We start from the raw sequence: 20,850 nt of genomic DNA on the forward strand, positions 1-20,850 counted from the left end.
GACATGCCATTGGTACAGATTCCATTTGGAGAGTGGCCAATGTAATGTCACAGAATTAAAAAATGATTTAAAAAACTGCAGTACTAGAGGCCAGCTCCATTTCACTCTTTCTTTTAGTATGTTTTTGGTTATAGTTTGGTTATGGTTTGGTTTTTGTTAAGTTTTATATTTCCTAACAGATTTTTACTGAGGTACTTGGCACATAACTGCTGCTGTTAGCCTTGTGTATATAAAATATGCCTACAAATAAATGTTGACTCCTGGCAACTGATAGACAAGTCCCTGCAGGTTTCTGGGCAAGAATTTGTAAATAGTTTGTCATTTCTTGCTTCTTAAGGCTGAGAGAGAATGACTGGCCCAAGGTCACATAGATGACTTTGTGGCTAAAGCAGGATTAGAACTCACAGTATCCCACATTCTAACCTGATACCTTAACAACTACACCAAACTAGCTGTCGCCTTTTACTCTGTTTACTTCATTTTTTGTAAGAATTTAACTTTATTCTTTATTTCTTCTGTCCCCCTTCTTCCATATTTCCTCAAGTTCCCATTATGCTTATAGCCAATACAACATATATTATAAGAACAGCCAAATGAAATTACTGTTTAAGGGTCACAGTTCAAATGTCATCAGTGAGAAAGAGCGCAAATTCTGACTGCCTATTAGAAAAACTTTCTAACAAAAAAATCATTTGACAGTGGACCCATCAGATGTATTCCTTGAATAAAGATAACCGTATCTTTTTTGGATTTATGCACTGAGCAAGGAGTTGAATTTGATGCTTAAATTCTAATTCTACAATTCTATAAATTAATATAAAAAGAATGGACTTCGCAGATAAGTCAAAAGAGAATTTTGAACTATTTTTGGCCAGCATTATGCATGAGAGCCTTTGCTCTCTTAAGAGCCTGATTCCCTAATTTTAATCAATAATACCAATGAATACAGAGTAGTAGCAGATTGCTAGTTTACCAAGATGGTCAAAACACTTGCATATGTTAAGCAAAACAAGAAATTCCTACCTGGATTGCCACTAAGCATTTAAAAGACATGTCTGTTTTATTTCTACATAGCATACTAAAAGTTAGTATAGGTATTGTATTATAGGGCCACAGGTTAATTTTTAAAACACCATTCTTACTGAAGACCAGGAATATTTATTTATCACTTAACTTACCAGACCAATAGATTCTATTACATTAATTAGCAACAGAGCGAAAAGTAAAACATATTTTTTCATGATTATAAAATATATGTATTCTATTCCTAGAAATGCTTAAGAGCATTCAAATACTTCGGGTATATTCTTTTTTTAAAACCAAGGTTTTTTCCCTCTGTTATTTGAGAGATGAACTGATTTTCTTTTGTTCTGAAATGATAGGAGGACTTTAGTTTGTCAGACAGCAGGCAACTCTATGATATCCGACAAGAGGGCATGCTGTTCTTATGATTAATTTATAAAAGAAAACAGGTCGTTCTAACATGACCCCAGGGCTTGTATAAAATGAACCAGATGGAACCAATAGAAGGTGTGCCCATATTTAATTCCCATTGACATACCTACTTTGATTATGAATAATATCAACCATTTATGTAATGTATCTTGAACAATGAAACCTTAAGCTGCTTTATAGGTTGGCTTACTCAGCATCATTCAGAAATGTTCATGTATCCTTGATTTAATACTGCAGTATCTAGTTTTTAGTTTATATACAAGTATTATGCAATTTCCTCATTTTAAAAAATCTGGTCAGCTCGTTGAAATAAATTGCTGAGTATATTTTCAGAGCAATATTATCGATGAAAAATGCATCACTGCCAATTGAGAAAGAATGTAATTTAAACTTTTATTTTCAAAATTATATTTATTTATATTCTTCTAAAAGTTCTAATTCTTATGTTTTAGATGAAAATACCTATAAATGGGTGAGGAAATCTCAAATCCTTCAGATTCTAGCAATAGTAGTTTTTTTACAATTATGCATTCATGAATATATTCAAATTTGAAAATTAATACTTTAGGTTTTGCCACAAGAAATACTTCTCAACTGTTTATTTTCTATATAGAGAGTATATTGGTGGATTTGCTTAGCTTTTTTAAAATGCTGATTATAAACATCACACTTTACTAAATTGTAACAGCTCCATTGCTACTTTTGCTCATTTCTTTTATATTTTCATGTTAATAATAAACTTTATCTCTAGAAGATAGAAAGTCAAGTTAGAAACTTAAGAGGTTTGTGAAAGAATTGTGAAATATATGATCACAGATTGCTATGCTAAAATGTGAATTTGTATTTCTTTTATATTTTCATGTTAATAATAAACTTTATCTCTAGAAGATAGAAAGTCAAGTTAGAAACTTAAGAGGTTTGTGAAAGAATTATTTCATTTATATATTTGCCAGGATTTAGTTAACTGCATAAGATCAAGGCAATTGCTTCTTTTAATCCATTATATTTCTTCTCTGAAAGTAATTCTGATATATGTATAAGAGGGCAACTGCTCTGGTGATTTTCAATTACTTGGTAAATACATAGTAGTTAGTTATGGCTTCTAGAATTTCCTGTAGATTATTACATTACACATTCCCTCACCCAACCTGTGCAAAAGCTTAATCTCTTTAAAAGTCTCAATTTTAATTAACACATCATGGGATGGAGCAAGCGATTGTAACTAAAGACGTTTATGTATATCTCTGCAACATTTTTAGTATGAGCTGATATAGTCTAGAAATATTGTTTTACAAGGAGATACATTTCTGAAAAGTGGAAGTAGAGATGAGTTTGAAGTGAAATGTAAGTCTGACACAACAATATTACTGTTTTATATTTTCATGTTAATAATAAACTTTATCTCTAGAAGATAGAAAGTCAAGTTAGAAACTTAAGAGGTTTGTGAAAGAATTGTGAAATATATGATCACAGATTGCTATGCTAAAATGTGAATTTGTATTTCTTTTTTCCACCTTATTTAACTGAAGAAACTTAATGTTAGATGTAGACTAGGATTAAAGAGACTGAGATATCAATCTAACTTCAACCATAGAAACTCTGGAAGGTCTCACTCCATCTCAGTTTAATTTTACACTATTGTTATTATGAGGGACAATTGGAGGGGCGGAGAGTTTCTACTTATTTAATTTTGAGCTCGTGGAGTAAAAAATAGAACTTGGATAAATCATTGATGCAAATGGAATAAAATACAGAATAATGTATCATGGAAATAATATAAAAGCAAATAAAATAATATGAGAAAGCAACTGCTTAAATCAATATGAATACAATTACAACTCAGTTTATTGATTAAGCACTTTTAAAGGAATTATAAAATTTGGGGAGAGCCTCAAGAAAGCCCTGCCTTTGAGTTTGCATCAAATTGATTCAATTGATTCAGCTTGCCCAAAATTTTGAAACCCAAATGAAAATTGGGTTTCAAAATAGGATCTTTCAGATAACTGAAGTTCTGAAACTTACTGAGCATTGCAGATCATAGACAGACCTCCAAATTCAATCTAGGGATAATAGATTCCCTGTATAATAATAATAAAATCCATCATTCTTTAATAACAAGATTCACCTATCTCTTTTAACTGATAGGATCATACAGAATTTTGGGACCATGCCATATATTACTGACACAAAATAGTTGCCATGGGACAGGCACATAATCATAAGGCAAAAGGAAGAGAATAACATATTTACTCCATTGTCTGATTTATCGTGCTTTTTATTTTTATTGATGTAGTTCAGTCAAGTAAAAAAACTTTAAAGGTGGTCAGTATGTGATGGCTATATATTGGAAGCCTGCAAAATTCAAGATTTATGTTCTTGTAACATTACTTAGATTTACAGCCATGTCAATGGTAGTAAGTACAAAACCCTGTTCCCTTAATGTACTGAGAGGAAGCAAACACTGAAATCTAGAGAAGCACAACATATATCATTTCACTTATAAACTATAAGTAGTAGCTTACACTAACCCTGGACATTTTCATATTTTTATTAGTTTGATCATTAAATGTTTTAATGAAATTTTTACATCTATATTTGGCTGAAAAAGGCTTTGTAATATTATATATACTATATAAGGGAACGGAATGTAAAACATGAATTATAAGAATAAAAATTTAAAAGTCACATGGCTTGAACATCATTCTACTACTGATACCACTATTTATTGAAATAAAAAAATAAAAAATAGTGATAATAGCCATCCAGTAATTTCATATTAAATTGCTGATCTTTTAGAAAATACGTAATATGTCCTTGGGTTGGCTGCTGTATCAGAAAATTTGGAAATATATCAAAAAATTTGAAAATGGAGTTCCTCTTTTCTATTCAGAGGCACTCCATTAAGAAGGAAAAAATAGAATTGCTGTGAACTGCCATTTGATTACCAGCCTTAGAAATCCTCAGGAAATATCCTCAATGAGAGTTGAATGTTGTACTGTTGGCTGTGTTTTCTCTGCTAGTAACAATCATACTCTGCCCAGGGCATTGGTCAAGGTAGAAATCAATAGATTGGAATAAATCAAAGGCAACCAAATAGAATTTTTAAAAATCAAGTAACAAGAAAAAGAGCCAAAATATTTATATAAAAAAAGATTATCTCCAGAAGCCTTGGATATGATTCCCAACCCATTCAACAGGTTAATACCCCTGAATTATTTTTAATACCAGATGTCCTGGTGCTATATTATCTGGATTGCAATTCCCTGCATGCCACTCCTATGGTAATCCTTGGTTTAAAAATCTTGTATTTTGAAATGTATCATAATCAATTTTAAAGCCTATAGAAACCATATCAAATAGCTGAAAGAGGCTTTTAGTGAAGGCCAGTGCATTCTGCATCAGTCACAATTGTCAGATAGTTTTAAAGACAGTCCCAGTTTCAAGGCAATGAGGGTAAGACTTTGGTTGCCAGAGTATCTTGTTCCAGAGAGAGCCCCGACAGCCATATTTGCTGCAGCTGGGCAGAGGCCCCATGACCATGGCCTCCATCAAATGGTGAAATCTGAACCGGTTTACCACTGGTTCGCTGGCTGTGCATGTGCACCAAATGCAAGGTGTGCGTGTGCAGTGCACACCAAAAGGAGGCTTGGGTAAGTAGAACAGTGCGCATTGAGGGGATGATCAGCTGTGGCACATTAGGGGCCGGTTTAGCTCAGGCTGGTAAGGCCTGTTATTAAGAACACAAAGCCTGCAATTACTGCAGGTTCGAGCCCGGCCCAAGGTTGACTCAGCCTTCCATCCTTTATAAGGTAGGTAAAATGAGGACCCAGATTGTTGGGGGGGCAATAAGTTGACTTTGTAAAAATATACAAATAGAATGAGACTATTGCCTTATACACTGTAAGCCGCCCTGAGTCTTCGGAGAAGGGCGGGGTATAAATGTAAAAAACAAAAACAACAAAACAAAAAATGATCTTTTTTTTAACTTTTAAAAGCATTTTTTACAACCTATTCAGCTGAATAGGTTGTAAAAAAATGCTTTCAAAAGTAAAAAAAATGCTGTCATGATCGCATGGTTCAGCTGTGATTGTCAGAGCCTTTTTTTACCTTTTAAAAGCATTTTTACAACCTATTTGGCCAAATAGGTTGTAAAAAAAGGCTCTTAAAAGTAAAAAAAAAGCTCTGACGATCAGGCAGCTCAGCTGGGATCATCAGAGCCTTTTTTTAAACCTTTTAAAAGCATTTTTAACAACCTATTTGGCCGAATAGGTTGTAAAAATGCTTTTAAAAGTAAAAAAAGTCTCTGACGATCCGCAGCTCAGTTGTGATTGGCAGAGCCTTTTTTTATCTTTTAAAAACATTTTTTTAAAGAAACGGGGAAGCGGGCAACCAGGCCTTGGGTGGGCATGAGTGGGGGGGGCGGGGCAGGGGTTTTTGCTACTGGATCTCTGAACCACTCTCCACCATTGTTACCGGATCAGCCGATCTGGTTGAAACTGGGAGCTTTTCACCCCTGCCTCCACCTGCTGATCAAGCATTAGTTGTGATTCCAGAAAAATCTTTTAAGTCTTGGCCTTGCCACTTCATTAAGAAGGTGAACCCAGAACTAACAAAGAAACAGTCGTTATCTTCACTGAGACATACCAAATTTAACTATTATTTGAGCATTATTGCAGTTGAGTTCACAATATAGATTACTGTTGTTTGTTCGTTCATTCATTCATTCATTCATTCATTCATTCATTCATTCATTCATTCATTCATTCATTCATTCATTCATTCATTCATTCATTCATTCATTCATTCATTCATTCATTCATTCATTCATTCATTCATTCATTCATTCATTCATTCATTCATTCATTCATTCATTCATTCATTCATTCATTCATTCATTCATTCATTCATTCATTCATTCATTCATTCATTCATTCATTCATTCATTCATTCATTCATTCATTCATTCATTCATTCATTCATTCATTCATTCATTCATTCATTCATTCATTCATTCATTCATTCATTCATTCATTCATTCATTCATTCATTCATTTATTTATTTATTTATTTATTTATTTATTTATTTATTTATTTATTTATTTATTTATTTATTTATTTATTCATTCATTCATTCATTCATTTATTTATTTATTTATTTATTTATTTATTTATTTATTTATTTATTTATTTATTTATTTATTTATTTATTTATTTATTTATTTATTTATTTATTTATTTATTTATTTATTTATTTATTTATTTATTTATTTATTTATTTATTTATTTATTTATTTATTTATTTATTTATTTATTTATTTATTTATTTATTTATTTATTTATTTATTTATTTATTTATTTATTTATTTATTTATTTATTTATTTATTTATTTATTTATTTATTTATTTATTTATTTATTTATTTATTTATTTATTTATTTATTTATTTATTTATTTATTTATTTATTTATTTATTTATTTATTTATTTATTTATTTATTTATTTATTTATTTATTTATTTATTTATTTATTTATTTATTTATTTATTTATTTATTTATTTATTTATTTATTTATTTATTTATTTATTTATTTATTTATTTATTTATTTATTTATTTATTTATTTATTTATTTATTTATTTATTTATTTATTTATTTATTTATTTATTTATTTATTTATTTATTTATTTATTTATTTATTTATTTATTTATTTATTTATTTATTTATTTATTTATTTATTTATTTATTTATTTATTTATTTATTTATTTATTTATTTATTTATTTATTTATTTATTTATTTATTTATTTATTTATTTATTTATTTATTTATTTATTTATTTATTTATTTATTTATTTATTTATTTATTTATTTATTTATTTATTTATTTATTTATTTATTTATTTATTTATTTATTTATTTATTTATTTATTTATTTATTTATTTATTTATTTATTTATTTATTTATTTATTTATTTATTTATTTATTTATTTATTTATTTATTTATTTATTTATTTATTTATTTATTTATTTATTTATTTATTTATTTATTTATTTATTTATTTATTTATTTATTTATTTATTTATTTATTTATTTATTTATTTATTTATTTATTTATTTATTTATTTATTTATTTATTTATTTATTTATTTATTTATTTATTTATTTATTTATTTATTTATTTATTTATTTATTTATTTATTTATTTATTTATTTATTTATTTATTTATTTATTTATTTATTTATTTATTTATTTATTTTGTATACTTAATTTGATATAGCTGACATATTAGAACATGTTCCATGGCGATTATGCAGTCCCAAGACTATAAACAAGTGTATTACAAAATTGCAGCTGCTTTACAGTGGACCTATATAAAATACATATAAAACAATAAAACCAATTGAATTAAAACCCCAGTAACAAGAATTAAAATTCTAAAATCCTATGCCAGTCCTGCTTGACGAAATAAATATGTCTTCAGCTTATTGATTTGGACATGCTTGAGTTGAACCTAGCAATATGAACCTAGCCTCTGGTGGCTTATTAACACAGCTGCTTACAGTTACTGCAAGTTCAAGTCCTACCAGGCCCAAAGTTGACTCAGCCTTCCATCCTTTATAAGGTAGGTAAAATGAGGACCCAGATTTTTGGGGGCAATAAAGTTGACTTTGTATATAATATACAAATGGATGAAGACTATTGCTTAACACAGTGTAAGCCGCCCTGAGTCTTCGGAGAAGGGTGGGATATAAATTCAAATAAAAAAAAGTGATAAATCTATTTAAAAACACAATTAGCTCAATTAACTCAGATCGTAAAATTTTGCTTAATAAAAGGCATGTATTTTCCTAATTGAAAAAAATGTAACTTCCCTCATCTTACGCTTCAATAAATCTTGCCAGGATGCCTAAAGTTGGCTGTATAAGCAATATACACATCATAGCATATATATATGCAATCTTATTTACAGTCACAGTGGAAATTAATTGCTAATCACTGCTATGAGATACTGTATACTTGAGCAGAATTTCTGCTTACTTTCTTAAATGAGGAAGCAAGGATGCTTGTTTAAAGGAAGTTAATTAACTGTGCCCTCCAGTGAACATTCAAGAACCAGACAGTGTTTTCTTAAGATACTTTTCTTTGATTATATTATCGTTTGAATGCTCAGACTAGTCATTCTCCAGTGTTACGCTTCTTAACTTGCAAACATAAATTATTTTGTATACTTAATTTGATATAGCTGACATATTAGAACATGTTCCATGGCGATTATGCAGTCCCAAGACTATAAACAAGTGTATTACAAAATTGCAGCTGCTTTACAGTGGACCTATTATAACTCTGAGAGATTAGAAGGAAGACCTGTTCTGTGCAACTCCCTCTGATGCAACATTGCGGTAGAGAATTGACTAATAAAGGTCGCCTTTATGGGAATATCTGCACTTCCCATAAAATATGGGATTTAACATACTCCCGTTTCAAAAACTTCATAAAGGAACATTAATCAATACCATCTATGTATTTTCATATTTCTGTGAACAGGTATAAATAGAATATATTCCATTATACTTACAGTTACTTGTGACACTTTCACTCTCACACACTTGTGTGTGTGACATTGTGTATTTCTGTGAGAAGAGGTGAATCCAGCTAAATATGTCTTTCTTTAGCATTCTACAAAGCAGCTCCATTTTGGGATTAATCTCAGTTCATTCATCCAGCTAATTTCTGCTGAAGATGCAGAGAAAGGCAAATTATGTATATATAATTACTTCTGAATAACTTCATTCCAAATTATCAGTTACAGTTTTAAAAAGAAACAAAATGTTCCTAATTGGTCTTTCGGGTGCGCTTCAAGATTTTGGTTACCACCTTTAAAGCGCTCCATGGCTTAGGACCCGGGTACTTAAGAGACCGCCTGCTGTTACCCTATGCCTCCCACCGACCCGTACACTCTCATAGAGAGGGTCTCCTCAGGGTGCCGTCCGCCAAACAGTATCGGCTGGCGGCCCCAGGAGTAGGGCCTTCTCTGTGGGAGCATCGACGCTCTGGAATGAACTCCCCCCTGGCCTACGTCAAGTGCCTGATCTTCGGACCTTCCGTCGTGAGCTAAAAACATACTTATTTATTCAAGCGGGACTGGCATAATAGTTTGATTTTAAACTGGGGTTTTATTAATATTTTAAATATTTTAAATTTTAATTTTAATTATCAGCCGTTTCGTAATTTTGCTATGTTTTAATTCGTTTTTAACTGTACATACCTTGTATTTTATTTTGGCTGTACACCGCCCTGAGTCCTTCAGGAGAAGGGCGGTATAAAAATTTAATAAATAATAATAATAATAATAATAATTTGTTAAGTATATTACACTACAACCATCTACCCCCAATCAGCAATCCTTTTTTTAAAATGATTATATGAATCAGTTATTTGGAATACAGTGTTTTTCAGGATTTAAGGATACCTGTTTATTTAAAATAGCAAAATAAGGGGGTTTCATGGAAAATAGTATTTTTATTCTCTATGTCACATTAGCAATTCATGCATTTTCTCAAATACTAGACCATTTTTTTTGCTTCTAAAAAAAATTACTTAGAATTCCATCTCAGGCACTTTTGCTTTGTATTGGTAGTCTTTTATGAACGTACAAGGCAGTTAGGTTTTAACAATACTGAAAACATAGGACTTTAAAAAAATAGTTTCCTGCTCAGAAATGTAAGAGTTTGAGTATGGTGTATTTCTACGACTTTAATTTTGTTTAAGTGGCTTTTCCATTCATTGGCTGATACAAGCTTGAAAACCTGTTTGGTGAGAAAAATACATGAGCACATCGGTGTTTCTACCTAATCGTCACTGAGCTGTTCCAACTGGGTGGGGTAGAGCCTTGCTCAAGGTTAGAAGCAAAGCGTTGGCTGTTCAGTCTTTGAGGCAGAATCACAACCTTTGGAACTCTGATACTCTTCTCAGGTTAGTGTGAATATTCATAAATATAAATGTTTTAGTAAGAGAATGAAATGTTTAATGGTTAGAGAACAGAATAGACAATATCTGTAAGGGATCCATTGATTTCTTTACAAATGCAGGGAAACATTTTCCAGAAATTTACAATTGGTCCTCTTTCTTTTACTAAACTATTAAAAAATTATACATGGTTTTTGTCCTACAGCAAGTTTGTTCTAGGCGTAAGCCTCAATTCTAGGCTTAAGAGTTTTTTCACTGAAAGCATAACAGCTATGTAAGATTTATGACTATATGTAGGATTTATGAATACGTGTTACTGGGAGAAATATCTAAAAAGCAAATCTGATTCTTAGATCTCCTTTTTAATACTGGATGCTATAAAGTATATACTGTGTATTTCTTTCTATATATTTTCTATTGATAGCTCTTTGTTAACTGGTTTCATAAATAAGTTTCCCAGTAAAGTTTAGCACATAGCTCTGTAGTTAGATTGATGACCGTGGCGTAAATTATAATATATATCTACCAACAAATTTATAGTTGCAATTGAGAATTATAACGGATTGCCATAGTATTGGCTATATTGCTATGTGTTCACAAAATTTAGTTTGGATTTTGCCATGTTCTAATTCCTGGCATTTTTTTAATTTTAAAAAAAGCCCATGGATCTTCTGAATGCAAAAGTAATTATTTAATGAAATACGGAAAAAATAGATGCCCAAATCCTCATATTTATACACATACCCATGTATACAGTCATGTGAAAAAGAAAGTACACCCTCTTTGAGTTCTATGGTTTTATATATCAGGACATCGTAAAAAAATCATCGGGTTCTTAACAGTTCTTAAAAGTAGGTAAATACAATCTCAGATTAACAACATATTACATCATGTCATCTTTTATTTTACAAAAAGAAAGACAAAATGCAGAGAAACTGAAAAATGTGAAAAACTTAAGTACACCTTTCTATAGCTTGTAGAACCACCTTTAGCAGCAATAACCTGAAGTAATCATTGTCTATATGACTTTATCAGTCTCTCATATGATTGTGGAAGAATTTTGGCCTATTCTTCTTTATAATATTGCTTCAGTTAATTAACATTTTTGGGCATTTATTTAGGTGCAGCTCTCTTAACATCCCACCACTGTATTTCAATCGGGTTGTGGTTTGGACTTTGACTGGGTCATTGCAACACGTTGATTCTTTTCTTTTTCAACCATTCTGTTCTAGATTTGCTGATCTGCTTGGGATCATTGTCCTGTTGCATGACCCAGTGTTGGCCAAATTTTAGATATTGGACAGATGGCTTCACATTTAGTCTAGAATAGTTTAGTATACAGAAGAGTTCATGATCAACTCAATGACTTCAGGGTGCCCAGGTCATGTGGCTGCAAAGCAAGCCCAAATCATCATCTTTAAACCACTATGATTGATGGTTTGTATGAGATGTTTGTGCTGATATGCTATGTTTGGTTTTCACCAAACGTGGCCTTGTACATTATCCACTTTGGTCTCATTTGTCCAAAGGACAGTGTTCCAGAAGTCTTGTGATTTGTTCAGATGCAAACCTAAGCAATTCTGCCAGGTTCTTTTTAGAGAGAAGAGGCTTTCTCCTGGTCACCCTTCCAAACAAACCATACTTGTTCAGTCTTTTTCTAATTATACTATCATGAACATCAACAATTAACACATTAACTGAGGCCTGCAGATAAGATAAAACTCTTTTTGCAGTTTCTCTGAACATTACATGGTCTGACATCAGGGTAAATTTGCCAGGACATCCACTCCTGGGAAGATTGGCAACTGTCTTGAATGTTTTCCTTGTGAATAATCTTCATCACTGTAGAATGATGGGCTTTAAATTTTTAGGAAATGGCTTTATAATCCTTTTCAGTTTGATGGGCAGCAACAATTCTCTAAGATCATTACCGATGTCTTTCCTCTTTGGTATTGAATTAACATACACCTCAGTACCAGAGATCAGCAAACTTTTAAAACTTCAGCTTTTATAGAGGTAGTCACACTTGCTGATGATCAGTTTATGAACTGCACTTGAATAGCATCTGGCTGCTACTTAACCACTTCAGACATATGAAGGGAGTAAGCCTGTACTTAGTTTTTCACACACGGCTTCTCCATTTTGGTTTCTTTTTCTAATATAAATGTTGATATGGTATAATATATCAGGTATTTTTATTCATCTGAGGTTGTATTTATCTACTTTTAAGAACTGCTAAGGAACAGATGATTTTTACTTATGTCCTGGTATGTTAAACCATAGAATTCAAAGAGGGTGTACTTCATTTTTTACATGACTGTGCATATTAAATTTAGCTACTTTATATCATTATTGCATTTGATTCTGTATACTTTATTCATTTATCAAAAATTATGTTACTGAGTGGTTTACAAATAAAAGCCATACAACCATATGGAGATATAGGTAAATATAAGTTAGACACAGATGTAAAAACAAGTTAAAAAGCCAGAGGGAGCCTCCTTAATCCTTCCAAGTGTTGCATGTCCCTCTTAGATCCCTATGCCAGTTGGCAGAACCAGGTCTTCTCACACCTCCTGAATGCCAGCAGAGTAGGAGCTGGAATAGAGCTGTGATTTATATGAAAGAAGTTTGGATACGAAGATAATTTTTTAAAAGATACCATAAACATCCCATAGCATTTGTTGCTATACCATACACTATAAGTGTAACCATATCTTAGAGCAATTGGTGTAAGATAACAAACTGGAAGTATCAGCTAGGGACAGTTGTTTCACTATATTTTATCTTTGGTCCTTGAGTTGAAAACAGATTCAACTCAACTCAATTCAAAAGCCAGCCATCAACACACCCCAATCAACACCTAAAAAGCCATTTACAACAGGCACTATAAATGCAACACACAGACCAGCACACACTCCCAGATCCTGTAAATAGACTCATAGAAAATATAGGCAATGTTTGAGGTACTGAAAGTCACAACTCAGTCTCTTGATGTTCCAAGATACCACAAGAAGTCATCTGAGGATCTGACAACATCACTCAAAGGGACAAGACGAAAAAAAGTTTAGATCCTTTTGCATGTGTTTCTCCCTTCTTTCTTTCTCCCTTCTTTCCTCCACATATGTTAATGGTAAGGATGGAAAAAGAAACCACCCTCATTCCTATCATTAAGTTAAGCCCACTCCAACCCCACAGTCATCAAATAGCAATTTAGATTGGAATTGAAAGGGTTTCAAAAGGTGTGAGATATTCAGGTATAATTTTACTTCTGCATCTACTACAGGCTAGGCCTTTTTTAATTTAGTTATCGCTCTCTTTCCAATTCTGTGGTTTAGAACCTTAAGGAAAATCTCTAGTTTGATCTACAATGAAACTTGCTCCAGGCACCGGTAACTTCTATGGACACAGCATTTCTCCTGCTTCTATGTTGAACAGGTGCAGGCCTCTTAGCTCCCTGTAGGGCACAACATGCCTTAAAAAAATAAAACAACAACAAAGAAAACAAGAATTTTTAATCTGAGCTTTGTTTGATTCAGAATTTTTCTTTGCATTTGTGATGTTCTTGAATGGAACATCATTCCAATTCAGAATACAAAAAATGTTTTGTTGAGAAAAGATTTTATCCATTTGCCTAGTCTTTCTTTGCCAAATGTGTTGGCCTTCATTGCCCTTCATCTCAGATGCCATGATTGCTGTCACTGAGGGACCTATAGTCAAGACATCTGGACCACTGCTTATGAGAAGAATTTGTTAAGCATATTATATATTTTTTCTTTTTAATTTATGTGTTTATTGCTAAAATTTTGAAGTACAAAGAAAGTAGCAAAAAGCAAGATGACACAAAAAGGCTGCTAAACTTGAATTGAAAAATATAATTGAAAAAGGTGAAAATTACATTACTTTTTAGTGATATATTTTCTGCTTCTTGTTCATTTGTATCCCCAACCAAAAGTCACAGTTTAGATATTTAAAATTTGTACAAGGAATTATTGGTTTCTTATTTGACTGAGATACAAAAGTTCTTGCTTGAGGATATTGTATATTCTGTGTGTGATATTGCTACTTATGGATTGGGAAGGAGGCTGTCTAGGAACCATTAAGTTTTTTTATTTTTTTATTTATTTTATTTTTATTTATTTATTTTGTCACACAGTATATATGAGCGTAAGCATGAAATAACTATACAGTATATAAGTATATATATAAGTATGAGTATGTAATAACTAAATTAATTGAGTGTAAAGAAAGGAAATAATAGGACAGGAACGGTAGGCATTCTTGTGCTCTTATGCACGCCCCTTATAGACCTCTTAGGAATGGGGTGAGGTCAATAGTAGACAGTTTTTGGTTGAAGATTGTGGGATTTTGGGAAGAGACCACAGAGTCAGGTAGTGTATTCCAGGCATTAGCAACTCTGTTACTGAAGTCATATTTTCTGCAATCAAGATTGGAGCGGTTAACATTAAGCTTAAATCTATTGTGTGCTCGTGTATTGTTGCAATTGAAGCTGAAATAGTCTTTGATAGGAAGAACATTGTAATAGATGATTCTGAGTTAAACTCAAGTCATGTTGGAGACGGCGTAGTTCTAAATTTTCTAAATCCAGGATTTCAAGTCTGGTGGCATAAGGTATTTTGTTGTATTCAGAGGAGTGGAGAACTCTTCTTGTAACATATTTCTGGACACGTTCAATTGTATTGATGTCAGAAATGTGGTATGGGTTCCAGACAGTCGAGCTGTATTCAAGAATTGGTCTAGCAAATGTTTTATATGCTCTGGTTAGTAGAGTAGTGTTTTTGGAGAAGAAGCTACGCAAGGTTAGGTTTACAACTCTTAAAGCTTTTTTTTTGCGATGTAGTTGCAGTGGGCTTTGGCACACTTTTTGATCGAGTGAAAGATTGCAAATCTCTATTCAACGAACTTATTGAGTCTTCTATCCAATAAACAAAAAAAGCAATACAAGGTTTTATGTACACTGAAGTTGCAAATTGCAGGCCTTTTATATTAAAGACTATAGCTACATTAGTACATTTTTTACTACACTTTCTTAATGACATGAGGAAAATAAGCTATTAATCTAGGGGTGACTGCTTCTGCATATTTTACAGATGTTTTAGCTATGACTTTTAAAATGACTTTGCTACAGCTTAAGCAACAAAGTTTTAGGGATGACTAGACAACTCATAATGCTTTGGATCATTGTTTCAAGAATATTTTCTTACCTAAACAGAGAATTACAACAGGTGGGCAAAAATCAGTGGGAGTTGGACAACTTCCAACTTCTAGTTGGCTTCCCAATTGAGTTTCATTGTGGGAAACTGGCAGTAAGTGCCTTCCTTCCTTCCTTCCTTCCTTCCTTCCTTCCTTCCTTCCTTCCTTCCTTCCTTCCTTCCTTCCTTCCTTCCTTCCACCTCCTTTCCTCCTTTCCTTTCCAGCTTGGACACAGTGAGTCAATATATTGTGGAAAGATCAGGTAAATGCACCACTTACAATGACTCTACTTTCACTTGTATTTCTATATTCGAAAATTGATATGTCCATTCTATGATATGTCCCTGTCCAAGTAAACTTTGCCTTGGACACAAGTTCTATATTTCATTTTTAGAAATCTTTTCCTCACAGCTTTTTGTAGAAAGTGCTCTAGTCAAGCATGTAGCTGCTGAGGAGAGAAGATTGGTATATCTAAAATGTCTAAGGAATTATGTTCCTCACTTGTTCTTAGATCCTCCTCTTGACTATCATCTTATGAGTTCCAGTTCACCAAATCATATCTATTTAAAGCATGTTCAGGGTTTGATTGGGTTAACTTTCATGCAGTCATTACTTAAGTTTTTGTTTTCACATGCTTTTTAAAAATTTCATCTACTTTTTGTTTTTTCAGAGGTTTGAGGAATATGTATGTCAGAATTTATTTATTTTATTTTTTGGCCATTTCTTCTCTTTTCCATGCTATAATCTCCTCTTTATGCATAGGATCCAGTAATTAAAAAAGTTTTAAAAGATAATATAAGATAAAAATAGAAATTTACCAATGCGCTCTGATCACTAGGTGCTTTTATTTTGCCATTTTGGTTCCTTCCAATTTCTTAAAGGTGTATATAAGTCTTATCTCCCTGCTGTCAGTTTACTATGTAAAGAATAAATGCTGGGAGTAGCATAAATCTTCAATATCTATTTGCATCAATGCTTGTCACAAAATTATTTTTATTCGATTTTAGGAAAGTATAAAAAAAAAATAGCTCATTTTTTCCAGTAAAGAGAGAAAATGTTTTTTTCCTTAAAGCTTTGTGACATTTGCTCTTATGTTAATAAGTGATACTCCAATTCAGTTAATTGAGTTTAGTTCTGAGAAGACCTGCACTATTAAAGTATTTGTTTTTCCTTAGACTCCTTCTGAGAACATCACATCTCTAATAATCATATTGAAAATGGGGGAGGGGGTTGGTATACCTTCAGATCAGTTTTTGACTCCTGGAGCTACCTTGGACAGATTCCTACAGTTGTCGTGACAAGATTTTTCGGAAGTAGTTTGCCATTGCCTCTCCTTCCTAGGAGTGAGAGAATGTGACTGGCTCAAGATCACCCAGATGATTTTATGGCTAAGGCAAGACTAGAACTCACAGTCTCCCAGTTTCTAGCATGGTGCTTTAACCAGTAAATCAAACTGGCTTGTTTTGAATATGTACATGTTGTTGAATGTAATGTTCATTAAATTCCTTAATAACATATTATTGAGAAAGACAGCCATTTTATAGTGAAATTGTTTTATTCATTTATACTGAATAAATAATAACAATTAAGCTGACGTGCTGTGGATACATCAGAATTCTCTGCTGCATCAGAATTGTTTCTTGATGGGCAAATCCTGTCCTTGGATGCAATCTGCCCAGAATAATCTGAAAGTCAATTAATCTACAAATCAATGAATAATGAAGTAACCATTTTTAAGAGAACATAATCTTGGGTACTTCTAAGAATAATATTATTATTATTGTTGTTGTTGTTGTTGTTGTTGTTGTGAAGCAGCAGATAACAGCAACAGCAAGAAAAATCGAAAGATACGAAGCCAGAGTCATCCAGTACAAACAAAATATATTGTTCCAATCAGACCAGAGTCGGTTCTATTAGAGTCTGAACCAGATGGGGGATATGAAAATTGAAAAACCTGAGAAAACGGCAACTACTTAGTTTTGGAAAGACCTGTGGGAGACTAAGAAAGGTTATAACAAAAATGCTGGATGGATCAGAGACTTTGAGACGAAATTCTCCAAGAACAAAATGGAACAAATGAAAATAACTACTGAAATGATAAGCAACAGAATGAAGAAAATCAAGAACTGGACATCGCCTGGGAAAGATCAGCTGCATGGCTTTTGGATCAAATATCTGACCAGCCTACACAGAAAAATGGCCGAACAATTCAGTGAGATGCTGCAGACAGGAAACATCAATGAATGGTTAACTTATTTGATACAGAAGGATCCCGCAAAAGGGGCAACACCTGTAAATTACAGGCCAATAACGTGTCTGCCAACCATGTTCAAGCTGTTGACCGGCATCATAGCTGATAGGATCCAGGACTACCTAGAAGCAAATAACATCTTGCCAGTAGAGCAGAAAGGAAACAAACGAGGAAGCAGAGGAACAAAAGATCAGCTCCTGATTGACAAAAGCTAGAAAACTGCAAAAGCCGAAAAACAAATCTGCATACAACTTGAATTGACTACAAGAAAGCATTTGATTCACTACCACACAGTTGGATCATCAAGTGCCTGGACGTTATCGGAATATGCAAGTGCATCGGTAATTTCATTGCAAATACAATGAAGCACTGGAAAACAGAGCTGTTTATTGGAAGTGAAAACTACGGACTGGTCAACATCAGAAGAGGGATTTTCCAGGGTGATTCTTTGTCACCTCTGCTGTTCATCATTGCTATGATCCCCTTGTCAACAATTTTACAGAAAACTAACCTGGGTTATCAAACTGCTAAAAATTCACAGAAAATCTCCCACCTGCTGTACATCGATGACTTGAAGCTATACGGAAAATCAGAAATTGAAATCCAGTCACTGACCAATACAGTTCGAGTTTTCAGCACTGACATCAGCATGGAGTTTGGCCTGGACAAATGCGCCACAGTGGCACTGAAGAAAGGGACAATATCAAGCATGGGCAAGTGAAATGTGGCCAGCAAAGAATACACACAAAGGGTCAGGAAACTTCTAAAAAGTAAACTGAATGGCGGTAACACCATCAAGGCTATAAACAGCTGGGCCATACCCATTATCAAATATACTGCTGGAATTGTAAACTGGACACAGGCAGAGCTGGACAGCCTGGATAGGAAAACAAGAAAACTGATGACCATACACTATGCGCTGCACCCACGTAGTGACGTTGACAGGCTATATTTGCCCAGAAAGGTAGGCGGCAGAGGACTTTTGCAAGAAAGAAGAGAAACATGCTCTGGCAGATTATGTGAAAGACAGTGTTGAACCAGCTTTGATGGAGGTCAACAAGAAGAAGCTGCTAAAAATACGGCAAACCAAGTATCAATATAGGAAAACAGCAATGCAAGCTCGAGCTGACAGCTGGTATAACAAAGCACTGCATGGACAGTTCCTTGAAAAGATCTAAGGAAAAGTAGATAAGGAAAAGACTTGGTTATGGCTAACCAACGGAACATTGAAGAAAGAAGCAGAAGGCCTAATTCTTGCGGCCTAAGAACAAGCCATTAGAACAAATGTAATCAAAGCCAGAATAGAAAAATCTGCTGATGATCCCAAATGCAGACTCTGCAAAGAAGCAGATGAAACCATTGATCACATACTGAGCTGTTGTAAGACAATAGCTCAGACCGACTATAAACGACGTCACAACACAGTCGCTCAGATGGTCCACTGGAAATTGTGTCACAACTACCATCTGCCTGTAGCAAAGAACTGGTGGGATCATAAGCCTGAAAAAGTGATTGAAAATGAGCATGCAAAACTACTGTGGGATTTCCAAATACAGACTGATAAAGTTTTGGAACACAATACCCCAGATATCACGATTGTGGAAAAGAAAAAAGTGTGGATAGTCGACATTGCTATACCTGGTGACAGCAGAATTGATGAGAAACAACTTGAAAAAGTCACCAGATATCAAGATTTGAGAATCGAATTGCAGAGACTCTGGCATAAACCAGTGCAGGTGGTTCCAGTGATACTTGGCACACTGGGAGCTGTGCCTAAAGACCTAGGCAAGCACTTAAAAGCAATTGGCGCTGACAAGATCACCATTGGTCAGCTGCAGAAGGCCACCTTACTGGGATCTGCTCGCATAATTCGCCGATACATCACACAGTCCTAAACGCTTGGAAAATATTCGACTAGTGATCTGTGATACGAAATCCAGCATAGTTATCTCGTTTGCTGTGTATACTGTCATTTTGTGTAAATAAAATAATGATGGATTTGTAGATGTTCGTTCAATGACAGTTCACCTGCCAATACAGCAGTAACATAGGCAATAAAAATACGAAATCACAAAAAAATAATTACATCTTGCCATTTTAAATAATTGTCAAATTTCTAGGTTGAGTATTAAGCAGCTGGTATCAACTGGATTTCACATTCTTTTCCATTTGGATCATTGTTTTCACTTTGAGATTGGGACTGAACTAATAATCTTTATGGTTAATCTTTATGATTCATAAACTAATTTTTATGATTTAGGTGATTTCCGCTAGACACTATACAAGAAGAGCATATTCCCAGTGATTTTACTGGATTTTGTTGGGAAGGTTGTTGAACTGGTGGTAGTGAACCAATTTCACAGCATTTTAGAGTAAGTGGATTGATCAAGTCCAGTTTGGAGACCTGGATCAGTATAGTGAATCCCTTCTAGACTAAACCTTTCAATGGCTTTTTATACCATCAATCATGGTATCCTGCTGGACTATATGCAGAGGTTGGAGATAACAGACGATGGCCTATAATGGTCCTGCTCCTTCTTCAGTGGTTAGTTCTAATCTGTGATATTGAGGAAGTAATGATTGTCTAAGTGGCCCCTGAGTGGATATTACTGCTTGATGTCATCCAACCAGGCAATGTAACATGAGAATGCTGATGATACCCAGTTGTACATCACTGTTGTCGATGTTCTTTTCTGGTGCCTGAAAGCTACCTGGGTCAGGCTGGAAAAAAACAGGTGAAGGTGAAGCTTAGTAAATCTGATCTGCTGTGGGTATATCAGGGTTCTCTGTTGCATCTTGATGGTCAAGAACCTGAGTGTTTGTTCGGGTTGGTTTTCTGGTACAGTTTAAGGTGTTGGTTTTAACTTTTCAAGCCCTTTATGGCTTGCTGCCTAGGTGCAGTGCAGTCTGCTCCAGCCATTACTGGCTCCATCACATAGGTTAAGCAGAGAGAACTATTAC

At 33.3% G+C, this 20,850-nt stretch overlaps 1 protein-coding gene across 4 annotated transcripts in view; it reads left to right on the forward strand.

Moving 5' to 3' along the window:
* The window catches only part of MCC (MCC regulator of WNT signaling pathway), a 236,033-nt gene that overhangs the window by 139,630 nt on the left and 75,553 nt on the right, over positions 1–20,850 (forward strand). Inside the window, exon 1 of one of the 4 annotated variants that reach the window (XM_058166081.1) lies at positions 10,334–10,430. The exons of the other annotated variants lie outside the window; for them this stretch is intronic. The gene's annotated coding sequence lies outside the window, so the exon portion shown is untranslated. Of the gene's footprint in view, positions 1–10,333; positions 10,431–20,850 lie in introns of those variants that run through there. 4 annotated transcript variants of the gene reach the window in all.

This window comes from Ahaetulla prasina, chromosome 2 (genome assembly GCF_028640845.1).
Source record: "Ahaetulla prasina isolate Xishuangbanna chromosome 2, ASM2864084v1, whole genome shotgun sequence".
In the NCBI taxonomy this organism is placed as follows: Eukaryota; Metazoa; Chordata; class Lepidosauria; order Squamata; family Colubridae; genus Ahaetulla; species Ahaetulla prasina.